Source organism: Muscardinus avellanarius (genome assembly GCF_963383645.1).
Source record: "Muscardinus avellanarius genome assembly, chromosome: 3".
Taxonomy (NCBI): Eukaryota; Metazoa; Chordata; class Mammalia; order Rodentia; family Gliridae; genus Muscardinus; species Muscardinus avellanarius.
In genome coordinates, this window is record NC_137788.1 from 33,040,431 (window position 1) to 33,054,437 (window position 14,007).

Sequence of the window (14,007 nt, forward strand, 5' to 3'; positions counted from 1 at the left end):
AGCCCAGAGGTAGAAAGCCCCTGGGTTCCACCCCAGTACCACCAAAAAAAAAAAAAAAAAAAGAAAAAAAAAATTAAAGGGCTATGGATGTAGTTCAGTTGTAGAGAGCTCCTGGGTTCAATCCCCAGCACTGTAAAAAACTTAAAAAGTCATTTTGCCTTATGGGACTACATTATGTAGGCCTGTCCCCAAATCCCTTACTCTATAAGTTAGCAACCACCTTCCCAAAGCTTCCCCAACTAAAACCAGAAATTGCCAAATGGCACACAATACTCCCCTTGAAAACCATGGATTTAAGTGAATTAATTAAAAAAAATGTTTTACAGCCCGGTGTGGTGGCGCACGCTTTAATCCTAGCACTTGGGAGGCTGAGACAGGAGGATCTCACAGGTTCGAAGCCAGCCTCAGCTACTGAGTGAGGCTCTCAGCAACTTAGTGAGACCCTGTTTCCAAATAAAGTATAAAATAGGTCTGGGAAGCCAGGCGTGGTGGCGCACGCTTATAATCCCAGCATTTGAGTGGCTGAGACTGGAGGATCACAGTTCACGGACAGCCTTAGCTACTTAGTGAGGCCTTCTGCAACTCAGTGAGACCTAGTTTCAAAATAAAGAATAAAAAATGGGGTAGGGGGTGTAGCTCAGAGGTCAAATGCCTCTGGGTTCCATCCCCAGACCTGCAAAATAAATAAATAAATAAATAAATAAATAAATAAATAAATAAATAAAATAAAAAATGTTTTACATTTATTTCTTCCAGTAAATGAGTCATCAGAGCTTATCTATGCAAATTGCTGTGTGTAACATGGTGGACAAGACACGAGATATCCCTCCCTACCTCATGAAGTTTACGTTAGTTTCTTTCCTTTTCTTTTCTTTTCTTTTCTTTCTTTCTTTCTTTCTTTCTTTTTTTTTTTTTGGTGTGTGTATGGTACCAGAAATGGAACCCAGGGGCATCCTATCTCTAAGGTACCCCACCCCCAGCCCTATTTTTTTATTCCTTATTTTGAAACAGAGTCTCACTAAGTTGCTGAGGCTGGCCACAAATCTGTGATCCTATCTCAGCCTGGTCTTTTTTGTTTTTTGACCCAGTTCTGGGGATTGAATCCAGGACTGCATCCCCAGCTCTTCAACATTTTCCTTTTCTCCTCCTCCTCCTCCTCCTCCTCCTCCTCCTCCTCCTCCTCCTCATTATTATTATTATTATTTGTGTGTGTGTGTCTGGGGACGAAAAACAGGGGCATTCGACCTCCAAGCTATACCCCCTGCCCTATTTTGTATTCTTTATTTTGAAACAATCTCACTTATTATTATTGATATTATTATTGTTGTTGACATTACTATTATGTTGTACTGGGGAATTGAACTCAGGGGTTGTATGCTGCTGAACTTTGTATACCCTCAGCTATTTTTTAAAATTTTACAAGGCCGGTTATGGTGGCGCACGCTTGTAATCTCTGTTCTTGGGAGGCTGAGATAGGAGGATTGCGTAGGTTTGAAGCCAGCCTCAGCTACTGAGTGAGGTGCTCAGCAACTTAGTGAGACCCTGTTTCCAAATAAAATATTAAAAAATAGGTCAGGGAGTATAGCCTGGAGGTAGAAAGCCCCTGGGTTCCATCTCAGTACCACCAAAAAAAAAAAAAAAAAATTTTTTTTTTTTTTACATATCTGAGCCTAGCATGGTGGTGTACTTGTAATCCCAGAAACTTGGGAGGCTGAGACAGGAGGATTGAGTAGGCTCGAAGCCAGCCTCAGCTTAGTGAGGCTCTCAGCAACTTAGTTAGACCCTGTTTCCAAATAAAATATAAAATAGGTCTGGGAGTATATCCTGGAGGTAGAAGACCTCTGGGTTCCATACCCAGTAACACACACACACACACACACACACACACACACACACACACACATATCTTTATTTTTATTTATATATTTATTTTTGTTTTGTTGGGGATTGAATCCAGAAGCATTCTACCTCCAGACTATACACACAGCCCTTTTAAGTTAATTAATTAATTAATTTGTGGTACTGGGATTGAACCCAAGAGCATTCTACCTCTGAGCTATACTTCCAGACCTATTGTGTGTGTGTGTGTGTGTGTGTGTGTGTGTGTGTGTGTGTGTGTGTGTGTGTTTTACTGGGGATTCAACCCAGGGGAATTCTACCCCCAAGATACACTCAGTCTGATTTCATTTCTTATCTTGAAACAGGATATCACTAATCTGCTAAGGCTGTCCTTGAGCCTGCAGACCCTCCCATCTTAACCTCCTAAGTGTTAGGATTACAAGGGTGTGCAACCAAACCAGGCTTATTTTTTATTTTTTAACCTGGTCTTACTAAGTTCTTGAGAGCCTCCTTAAATTGCTGAGGCTGACTTTGAACCCATGATCCTCCTCTTTGAGCCTCCCAAATATCGGATTACAGGCATGCACCACCACACCCAGCTTATTTTTTCCTGATTACTTACTTTGGTTCTGAGGATTGAACCTGGGGCATTCTAGCTACACCCTCAGGCCCCCTTTGGTGGTACTGGGGTTGAACTCGGACATTTTACCTCAAAGCTATAACTGCCAGCCCTTTTTTATATTTTTTGGTTTGAAACAGTCTCTCAAGGTTGGTAAAAGTCTTGATAAATTCCTTTTTTTTGGTACTGGAGATGGAACCCAGGGACATTCTACCTCTGAGCTAAGCCGTCAGCCCTATTTTTTTTTTTTTTTTTTTTTTTTTTGCTGATCTGAGAATGGAACCCAGGGGCATTTGACCTCCGAGCCACACCCCCTGCCCTATTTTTATTCTTTTTCTATTTTAAAACAGGGTCTCACTAGTTGCAGAGGGCCTCACTAAGTAGCTGAGGCTGTCTGGGAACCACGAGCCTCTGGTCTCAGCCTCCCAAATGCTGGAATTACAAGCGTGTGCCACCACACCCGGCTAAGCCCTAATTTTTTGAATTTTTATTTTTTGAAACAGGGTCTCACTGAGTTGTGAAGGGCCTTGCTAAGTAGCTGAGGCGGTCTGAGAACCGTGATCCTCTTGTCTCAGCCTCCCAAATGCCTGACCTCTTGCTAGATTTTTTTTTTTTTTTTTTTTTTTTTTTGTACTGGGGATGAAACTCAGGGGCATTTTACCTCCAAGCTACACCCACAGCCCTTTTTTTTTTTTTTTTTTTTTTTTTTAGTCTTTATTTTGAGACAGGGTCTCACTGAGTTGCAAAGAGCCTCACTAAGTAGCTGAGGCTGGCCACAAACCATGATTTTTCTGTCTCAGCCTCCCAAATGCTGGGATTCCAAGTGTGCGCCATCACGCCCTGCTGCTAAATTCTTTTTTTTTTTTTTTTTTTGGTAGTACTGGGGTTCCTGGAAGCCCTTCTACCTCTGAGCTACACTCCCAGACCTATTTTTATATTTTTATTTGGAAACAGGGTTTCTTAAGCCAGCATGGCTGGCTTCGAACCTGCAAGATCCTCCTGTCTCTGCCTGTCTCTGCCTCCCAAGTGTGGGGATTACAAGCGTGCGCCACCATGCCCGGCTGCTAAATTCTTAATGCTGTACTCAAATCAAACCTGAAATACTCCTGTCATAGCTTCCCAAGAATTGGGATTACAGGTGTGAACCACCATGCCTGGCTTTTTTGTGTGTGTTTTTCGATTTTTTTTTTTTTTTGAGAAACTGGGGACTAAACTCAAGATCATTATACCTCCAAGGAATACCCCCAGTCCCCCCCACTTTTTTTTTTTTCTTTTTGGTACTGGGGATGGAACCCAAGGGCATTCTACCTCCAAGCTACACCCCAGCCCTTTTCTTCTCTCTCTCTCTCTCTCTCTCTCTCTCTCTCTCTCTCTCTCTCTCTCTCTTTCTCTTTTTGGTGGTACTGGGGTTCCTGGAAGCCCTTCTACCTCCAGGCTACACTCCCAGAGACCTATTTTATTTTTGGAAACAGGGTCTCTTATGCCAGCGCGGCTGGCTTCGAACCTGTGAGATCCTCCTGTCTCTGCCTCCCAAGCGCGGGGATTACAAGCGTGCGCCACCACGCCCGGCTCTCACTTTATTTTGAAACGGTCTCACGGAGTTGCAGAGGACCTCACTAAGTAGCTGAGGCTGGCCGCAAACTGTGATCCTCCTGTCTCAGCCTCCCAAATGCTGGGATTACAAGTGTGCACCACCATGCCTGGCTCCAGGGCTTGCTTTTTATAGAGGACTATCCTGAGGTGTGGGCTAGAGAAGGTGAGGATGCCCTCAGTCCGGTAGTCCCCGAGGCAGTTTATGGTGGTCTGGTAGTCTGACCAGCTTCAGGAAGCATAATCTCAGTCGGTAGTTCCGAGGCGCTTCCTAGTGGTCTGGTCAACCTCAGGGCCCTCAGGGCCCTCAGGGTGATTGGGGTCGCAATTAGCTGGCTGACTGACAAGCTAGAGCAATTATAGTTTTTTTATTTTTTTCTTTTAGTTAATTCTACAGGTTTTCCAGGAGTTTGAATTTGTGAAAGTCAGGTCTGGAAAAGAGAACTGGTTTGTGGACGAGAGGCAGAAGCACTTCAGTTCTAGGTTCTTTTTTTTTTTTTTCCTGTACTGGGGATGGAACCCAGGGGCATTTTATCTCTGAGTTACACCCCCAGCCCTATTTTTTATTCTTTATTTTGAAACAGGGTCTCACTGAGTTGCAAAGGCTAAGTAGCTGAAGCTGTTCACAAACCATGATCCTCTTGTCTCAGCCTCCCAAATGCTGGGATTTTAAGTGTGCGCCACCAAACCTGGCTCTAGGTTCTTATATTAAAGTTATATTTTACTTTTCTCTCCTGTCTGTCTCCTTTCTACCTATTTTTTCTATCCTTTATCAAGGGTATACCTGGGAGGAAGAAAACCCCTGGGTTCATTCCCCAGTACTGCAAAAGGGGTGGGGGCTAGGAGTGTAGCTTGGTGATGATAGAATTCCCCAGGTTTTAATCCCCAGTACTACACATTCCCCATCTCAACGCACACACCCAGAACCTTGAGCCAGGTGTGGTGGCGCAAGACTGTAAAACCAATGCTTGATACACTGAGGCTGTGACAAGAGAATTGCAGGTTCTAGACCAGCCTTGTCAATTTTTATTTATTTATTTATTTATTTATTTATTTATTTAACCGAGAAACTGAAAAAGGTTTTGTAGCTTTATTTAAGCACACATGCGAAAGCACGCTTGTGGCGTCTACTCGTTTTCCTCGCTGCGCAGCCTGGCGTTGGGCTTGGTGACTCCGATGGCCAGCTGGGCTGCTCTTCCCCGATGGCCTTGCGGTTCTTGGAGGAGAGTTGTGGGCAGTCTCTGCACAGTAAGATTTGCAGCACAGCAGGAGCACTCGCAGCTCCTGGACGCTGTGGGCCAGGAGCTTCCGGAGGCCGCTGGGCAGCAGGTGCTTGGTTTCTCGTTGCCCCCGTGCCCCATGCTGGACATCAAGATCTGGCCCCTGAATCGCCTCCGCACCCGGTTGTCAGTACCTCTGGGTTTCGCCAGTTCCGCTTAACTTTGAAATATCGGTCTGACTGGTGCCGGATGAGCTTCTTGGTCCTCTTTTTCACAATCTTAGGCTTCATGAGAGGTCTGAGGGCGGCCATTGTGCCGAGTGGGTGATGGCGGCAGCGCGAGAGGGAGAAGGGAGGGCGCGCAAGGGCTGATGGGACCCAGCCTTGCCAATTCAGCGCGATTCTCAGTAATTTAGGGAGACCCTGTTTCTTTCTTTGGGGGAGGGGGACTAGGAATTGAACCCAGCTGCAGCCCTTTTTTTATTTTTTGTTTGTTTTTTGCGGTACCAGGGATTGAACATTCTACCTCTGAGCTACACCCTCAGCTCTAGTTTTTATTCTTTATTTTGAAACAGGGTCTCGCTAAGTTGCGGAGGGCCTCACTAAATAGCTGAGGCTGTCTGTGAACCACAATTCTGTCTCAGCCTCCCAATGCTGGGATTACAAGCATACGCCACCACGCCTGGTTTATTTATTTTGAAACCGGTTCTCATTAGGTTGCTAAGAATCTCACTAAGTTGCTGATGCTGGTCTTAAACTTGCAATCTTCCTATCTCAGTCTCCCAAGAACTGGGATTACGGCTATACACCACCATTCTGGGCTATATTAATCTGTGTGTGTGTGTGATGGGGGATGCCAGGACATGAACCTAGGGACATTCTACCTGCAAGCTACACCACCTATTTTATTTACTTGTTTGTTTTTGCTGTACTGAGAATGGAACCTAGGAGCATTCTTACCTCTGAGCTATACCCCCAGACCTATTTTATTCTTTATTTGGTAACAGGGTCTCACTGAGTTGCAGAGGGCCTCACAAGTTGTTGAGGCTGGCCGTGAACCTGTGATATTCCTGTCCCACTCCTGGTTTATTGCTAAGGTTTCTTTCTTTCTTTCTTTCTTTCTTTCTTTCTTTCTTTCTTTTTTTTTTTTTTTTTTTGCAGTACCAGGGATTTAACCTATGGGCGTTCTACCTCTGAGCTACACCCCCAGCTCTAGTTTTTATTCTTTATTTTATTTTATTTTATTTTTTCGTGGTACTGGGGGTGGAACCCAGTGGCTTTCTACCTCCGGGCTATACTTCCAGACCTTTTTTTATATTTTATTTGGAAACAGGGTCTCACTAAGTTGCTGAAAGCCTCACTAATTAGCTGAAAGCCTCACTAAGTAGCTGAGGCTGGCTTTGAACCCGTGCAATCCTCCTGTCTCAGCCTCCCAAGCGCGGGGATTACAAGCGTGCGCCACCCCCCAGCTATTCTTTATTTTAAAACAGAGTTATCAACTGGGCGTGGTGGTACATGTTTGTAATCGCAGCGCTTGGGAGGCGGAGACAGGAGGATCGTGCAGGTTCGAAGCCAGCTGTGCTGGCTTAAGAGACCCTGTTTCCAAATAAAAATATAAAAAATAGCCAGGCGTGGTGGCACACGCTTGTAATCCCTGTACTTGGGAAGCTGAGACAGGAGGATCGCACGGGTTTGAAGCCAGCCTCAGCTACTTAGTGAGGCTTTCAGCAACTTAGTGAGACCCTGTTTCCAAATAAAATATAAAAAATAGCCAGGCGTGGTGGTGCATGCTTGTAATCCCAGCGCTTGGGATACTGAGACAGGAGGATTGTGCTGGTTCAAAGCCAGCCTCAGCAATTTAGTGAGACCCTGTTTCTAAATAAAATATAAAATAGGTCTGGGAGTGTAACCTGGAAGGTAGCCCCTGGGTTTCACCCCTAGTACCACCAAAAAACTAAAAAAAAAAAGATTATGCCGAGCGTGGTGGCACACGCTTGTAATCCCAGCATTTGAGAGGCTGAGACAGGAGGATCACAGGTTCAAGGACAGCCTCTGCTACTTAGTGAGGCCCTCTACAACTTAGTGAGACCCTGTTTCAAAATAAAGAATAAAAAACAGGGCTGGGGGTGTAGCTCGGAGGTTGAATGCCCCCGGGTCCCATCCCACTACCAACCAACCAACCAACCAACCAACCAACAAACGGTTATGAGCTAAATTGTAGTGGCACATGCATGTAATCCCAGTACTTGGGAGGCTGAGACAGGAAGATGGCAGATTCAAGACCAGCCTTGGCAACTTATTGAGACTCTTAGCAACCTAGTGAGATCCTATTTCAAAACAAAAAATAGAAGATCCCGGGCGTGGTGGCACAGGCTTGTAATCTCAGTACTTGGGAGGCTGAAACAGGAGGATCGTGCAAATTCGAAGCCAGCCTCAACTACTTAGTGAGGCTCTCAACAATTTAGTGAGGCTGGGTGTGGTGGCACACACTTGTAATCCCAGTGCTTGGGAGGCTGAGACAGGAAGATCGCACAGGTTCGAATTGCTGAGAACCTGGCTTCGAACCTGTGCGATCCTCCTGTCTCAGCCTCCCAAGCGTGGGGATTACAAGCGTGCGCCACCACGCCCAGCTTGGGTCTCAGCAATTTAGTGAGATCCTGTTTCCAAATAAAATATAAAATAGGTGTGGGAGTATAGCCCGGAGGTAGAAAGATCCTGGGTTCTGTACCCATACCACCAAAAAATTAAAAAAATAAAAAGATTAGAAAATAGGGTTGAGGATGTAGCTTGGAGGTACAGTGCCCCTGGGTTCCACTCCTGGTACCACCAAAAAAAAAAAAAAAAAATCGGAGACAGGGTCTCAGTAAATTGCCAAGGCTGTCTTGGAATCTGCTATCCTGTCTCAGCCTACTGAGAAGCTGGTATTACAGCCATGTGCCAACATACCCCACCAGGGAGGGACCCTTTCTCATTTCCTTCCTTCCTTCCTTCCTTCCTAACTTCCTTCCTTCTTTCTTTCTTCTTGACATTGAACCAGTCCTGGAGAAGCATTTTATTTCCAAGCTACACATCTAGCCCTTTTTATTTTTATTTATTTTTTATTTTTATTTTTTGGTGGTACTGGGGGTGGAACCCAAAGGCTTTCTACCTCCGGGCTATACTCCCAGACCTTTTTTTTTTATATTTTATTTGGAAACAGGGTCTCGCTAAGTTGCCGAAAGCTTCACTAAGTAGCCGAGGCTGGCTTCGAACCCATGCGATCCTCCTGTCTCAGCCTCCCAAGCGCGGGGATTACAAGCGTGCGCCACGCCCGGCTTTATTTTTTTATTTTGAAGCAGGGTTTATCATTATGATGCTGAGGCTGGATTTGAACCTGTTTTCCTCCTGTTTCAGCCTCCCAAGTCCTGAGACTACAGATGTGTGCCCCCAAGCCTGGCTCCAGGAGGCTTTTTTAAGATGGTGGCAACTAGAGGATGCTGGTTGCTATAGGAGAATTGCCACTTGAGGGGGAGAGATGGAAGGACCCAGAGAGAGGAAAGAATGAAGAGGGAAAGTCTCCGAAGAGTGAGGAGGCCGGGCGTGGGGCGCACACTTGTAATCTCAGTACCTTGGAGGCTGAGACAGGAGGAGCCCAGGTTCATTGCCAGCCTCAGCTACTCAGTGAGGCCTTCACAACTTAGTGAAACCCTGTTTCCAAATAAAAAATAAAATAGGGATGAGGGAGCCAGGCGTGGTGGTGCACGCCTGTAAGCCCAGCATTCGGGAGGCTGATACAGGAGGAAAACAGGTTCAAATCCAGCTTCAGCATCATAATAATACACCCTGCTTCAAAATAAAAAATAAAGCCGGGTGTGGCACACACTTGTAATCCCTGCACTTGGGAGGCTGAGACAGGAAGATCGCAGGGGTTCGAAGCCAGCCTCGGCTACTTAGTGAGGCTTTCGGCAACTTAGCGAGACCCTGTTTCCAAATAAAGAATAAAAAATAGTTCTGGAGGTGTCGCTCAGAGGTAAAATGCCCCTGGGTTCCATCCCCAGTACCACAAAAAAAAAAAAAAAAAGGGATGGGGGTGTGTCTCAGAGGTAGAATGCCCTAGGTTCAATCCCCAATACCCCCCAAATGAAGGGAAGGTGGGATCCATTTGTGATGCCCTCCACTCTTCCTCCTGGGAGGGTGATTCAACAAAGTTGAGGCAGCTCTTGGCTGATGACATCAGCTTTCTTGAAAAATAGGTGTGCTGAGAAGCAGGGGGTGCTGGCGTAGGTCAAGGGGGCTCAGTTTATATTCTGTTTGCCTTCTGGAGCTTTTTTTTGTGTGTGTGATACTGGTTGCTTTTCTACCTCCAGGCTATACCCCTAGCCCTATTTTATACTTTATTTGGGAACAGGGTCTCACTAAGTTGCTGAGAGCCTCACTAAGTAGCTGAGGCTGGCTTTGAACCCGTGCGATCCTCCTGTCTCAGCCTCCCAAGCGCTGGGATTACAAGTGTGCGCCACCACTGGAGCATTTGACGCTGGGGACCACTTTTCTTTCTTAGCATCTGTGAGTTTACTTGTTTCTCATTTAACAAACATTAATTAGTCCCTTCTAGGACTGGACTCTGCTAGGGTGCTGGGGATACAGTGGCAACCCTGCCTTCCTGGACATTATAGCCTCTTGTGGGGACAGATATTAAATAACCATATGATTTCCTTTTATTTCTCCAGTTGGCCTTTTAATGCAACTTCTTTACAAGTTGCTCTTTCTTTTGGGGTGGGGCAAGTACTGTAGCTTGAACTCAGGGGCATTCAACCTTTGAGTTACAACCCTATTATTTATTATTTATTTATTTATTTATTTATTTATTTATTTGTGTGTGGGGGGTCTGGGGATGGAACCCAGGGGCAATCGACCTCCAACCTACACCCCTGTCCTATTTTTTATTCTTTATTTTGAAACAGGGTCTCACTAAGTTACAGAGGGCTTCACTAAGTAGCTGAGGCTGGCCGCTAACCGTGATCCTCTGGTCTCAGCCTTCGGAATGCTGGGATTACAAGTGAGCATCACCACGCCCGGGCTTGTTTGTTTTTGAAACAGGGTCTTGCTTAGTTCCTCAGGTTGTCCTTGAATCTGTGATCCACCTGTTTTAGTCTCCCAAGTACTGGGATTACAGGCCAGCACCACCCCGCTGGCTGTCAAATTATTTTTCTAAAGATAATTTGGCTTGGTGGTGCATGTTTATAATCCCAGACTCATAAAAAAGCCTTCCCTTCTCTGCTGTGCTCCTCCTCCTTAACTATGGCCCTTCCCACCACCTTCCAGCTCAGCTCCAGAATTTTTTTTTTCCTTTTTGCGGTACTATTTTTTTTTTTTTTAAACTAGAATTGGGGATGGAATCCAGGGGCATTCTTTTTTTTTTTTTTTTTTTTTTTTGAGGGTCTGGGGATGGAACCCAGAGGCAGAGGCATTTGACATTTGACCTCTGAGCTACACCCCCTGCCCAATTTTTAATTCTTTGCAGAGGGCCTCACTAAGTAGCTGAGGCTGTCCGCGAACCACAATCCTCCGGTCTCAGCCTCCCAAATGCTGGGATTACAAGTGTGCGCCACCACGGCAGGCTTTCCAGGGGCATTCTTAGTGAAGAGGACCTCACTAAGTAGCTGAGGCTGGCTGTGAATGGATCCTCCTGTCTCAGCCTCCCAAGTACTGGGATTACAAGTGTGTGCCACCATGCCCAGCTTGGTACTGGGTATTATACTCAGGGGCACTCTACCACTGAACTACATCCCATCCTTTCTTCTTCCTTTCTTTCTTTCTTTCTTTCTTTCTTTCTTTCTTTCTTTCTTTCTTTCTTTGGGTGTGTGTGGTACTGGGGATTGAACCCAAGAGCCTTTTATCTCTGGGCTATACTCTCAGCCTTGTTTTATTTATTTGGAAACATAAATAAATAAAAAGTAAGTTGCTGAAAGCCTCACTAAGTTGCTCAGGCTGGCTTTAAGCCTGCGATCCTCCTGCCACAGCTTCCCACACCTTGGAATTACAGGTGTGCACTACCACGCCCGGCTTATTTTTCAGTGTAAGACGTGGTCTCATCTCACTAAGTAACCCAGGCTGGCCTTAAATCTGTGATGCTCCTGCCTCAGCCCCCTGAGTAGCTGGGATTATAGGTGTGTCCCACACCTGGTTTATATCCAGTTTTGTTTTGTTTTGCTTTTAAGTCTTCAGCCAGAGTCCCCTGCTTTAGAAAGCCTCCCTTCCCTTCCCTTATGGTCTCTCTTCCCTTCCTGTTGTGGACATCCTGGAGTTGCCTCCTCCCAGCCTGGAGGGTTGAGCCTGGCTGCAGCTGCCTGCTCCTGGCCGGGCTCTCTGGTCATGTGGCTGAGGAGCTGGGGGAGTAGAGGGTGGCTGTGCAGGAGTCTTAGCAGGGGAGATTTTGTTATTTTCCAGCAGAGTGGAGGAGGAAGGGTTTAGAAGCAGCAAGGAGCTGGAGCGTGGGTAGACAGAGGCCCTCGGGGAGCAGTGAGGCCAGTGTGCCTCGAGGCAGGCTTGGGAACCAGGCAGGCGGTGGAGGCTCTTTCTGCAGGATGAATGAAGCAGCGTAGTCTCGTGGGTCTAGGTGAGGACTTTGAGCCACGTAGGTTGTTGGGCCATCACATTGGGGGATAAGAATCAGGTACCCCGCTAAATTCCTAAAACACACGTCGAGTGGTCAGCCTATGGGAGCTGTTACTGCTGGCTTTGGAGACCACAGGGTTTGATCAGACATGACCCCAAAGCCCTAAATGGCCAGGGCGCTGGGTTCTCATGGGTGCAGAGAACATACAGTCCTGATATCTGGTAGCCTGGGGGTTGATACTGAGACGGGAGGATGGTAGAAAGTGTGCTTATCTGCAAAGGCCTTGAGTCAGCACAGGGAGATAAAGGAGAGGAGGTGTTGATCTTGGTGGCAGGTGGAATTTGTGCCAGCACTGGTGGGGAGCTGATTCCCTCTCCGCCTGGCCACCAGAGTCAGATCCCCTGGGCTCTTTCTGGTATGGCTGCAGCTGCTACCTCCTGCCATCCATTCTGCATGTGGCAGCCGGAGTCATTTTGATTAAAAATGTAAATGAGAATGGGGCATAGTAGGGCATGCTTGTAATCCCAGCATTCGGGAGGCTGAGACAGGAGGAACGCGTTCTGCAAACAGCCTCAGCTACTTAGTGAGGTCCTTTGCAACTCAGTGAGACCTGTTTCCAAATAAAGAATAAAAAATAGGGCTGAGGGTGTCGCTCAGAGGTAGAATGCCCCTGGGTTCCATCCCCAGTACTGCAATAAAAAAAAGAAAGAAAGAAGAAAGGAAGGGAGGGAGGGAAGGAGGGAGTGAGAGAGGGAGGAAGGAAGGAAGGAAGGAAGGAAGGAAGGAAGGAAGGAAGGAATAAAACATAGGACTGGGGGTGAGCTCGGAGGTAGGATGCCCTGGGTTCCATCCCCAGTACTGCAAAAAGAAAAAAAATGTAAATGAGACCGTGTCACCAACCTCACCCAGCTAAAGTGCTGTCAGAGGCCTCCTCAGGCCCCAAACTACTTTCCAAACTGAGGTGTGGGAAGCAGAGCATGGAGCAATGATTTATTTTTATTTATTTATTTATTTATTTTGCTACTGGGGATTGAACCTGGGAGCATTCTATCTCCAAGCTACATCCCCAGCCCTATTTATTTCTTATTTTTTTATTTTTTGGTGGTACTGGGCATGGAACCCAGGGGCTTTCTACCTCTGGGCTACACTCCCAGACCAATTTTTTTTTTATTTTACTTGGAAACAGGGTCTCACTAGTTGCTGAGAGCCTCACTGGGTAGCTGAGGCTGGCTTCGAACCTGCCTGATACTCCGGTCTCAGCCTCCCAAGTACTGGGATTACAAGTGCGAGTCACCACGCCCAGCTCTTTATTTTGAAACAGGGTTTTATTGAGTTGCAAAGTACCTCACTAAGTAGCTGAGGCTACCCTCTAACCGTGATCCTGCGTCTCAGCCTCCCAAATACTGGGATTACAAGCATGTGCCACCATGCCTGGTTTTATTCTTTATTTTGAAACGGTCTCACTAAGTTGTGGAGGACTTCACTAAGTAGCTGAGGCGGGCTGCGAACCCAGGTCCTCTTGTCTCAGCCTCCCAAGTACTGGGATTACAAGTGCGCACCACCACATCCAGCTGCAGCAGTGATTTAAAGAACTACAATTGTGGATTAGAGAAATCAGCGGCACCTCGGTCTCCTGACTTCCTGGGTGTTCTCGTTTAAGAGGAGGTGCAAAGGGACCTAGTGAAAGAAGAAATTCAGGAGATCACTGTGCAAAGTGGGGCCCACGCTACGGTACTCAAGTGAGGCTCAGAAAGGGGCCCTCTTCCAGCTCTTCCGGGCTCTCTGCCCCTCCATCCCTGGTTCTAGATATCTTGGCCTGCCTGGAATGTTTGGGAATGTTCTCCCCAACCTCACGCCCACACCACTTCCCCCATCTTTTGAATAGATAAGTGCTCTCAGGGAGGGGGTCTTACAATCAGGGCCTGGAGGATCCCAGCCTCCTCCGCCCTACCCTCACAGCACTTTCTGCACTGCTTGTGTATCTGTTTTGTGTGTTTGTGATGATATCTGTTCCCCCATTAGAAGATTAAGCTTCAATCCCCAGTAACACACACACACACACACAAACACACACACACACACACACACACACACACACACACACACACGGGCTTCTTCTGTGTGTGTATGTGTGCATGGTGCTGG

At 46.6% G+C, this 14,007-nt stretch overlaps 1 pseudogene across 1 annotated transcript; it reads right to left on the minus strand.

The window, feature by feature from the left end:
• Positions 1 to 5,175: 5,175 nt before the first annotated feature.
• LOC308260474 (large ribosomal subunit protein eL32-like) lies at positions 5,176 to 5,717 on the minus strand (annotated as a pseudogene). The gene has a single exon. The product of its transcript is annotated as a large ribosomal subunit protein eL32-like (transcript).
• Positions 5,718 to 14,007: the final 8,290 nt, after the last annotated feature.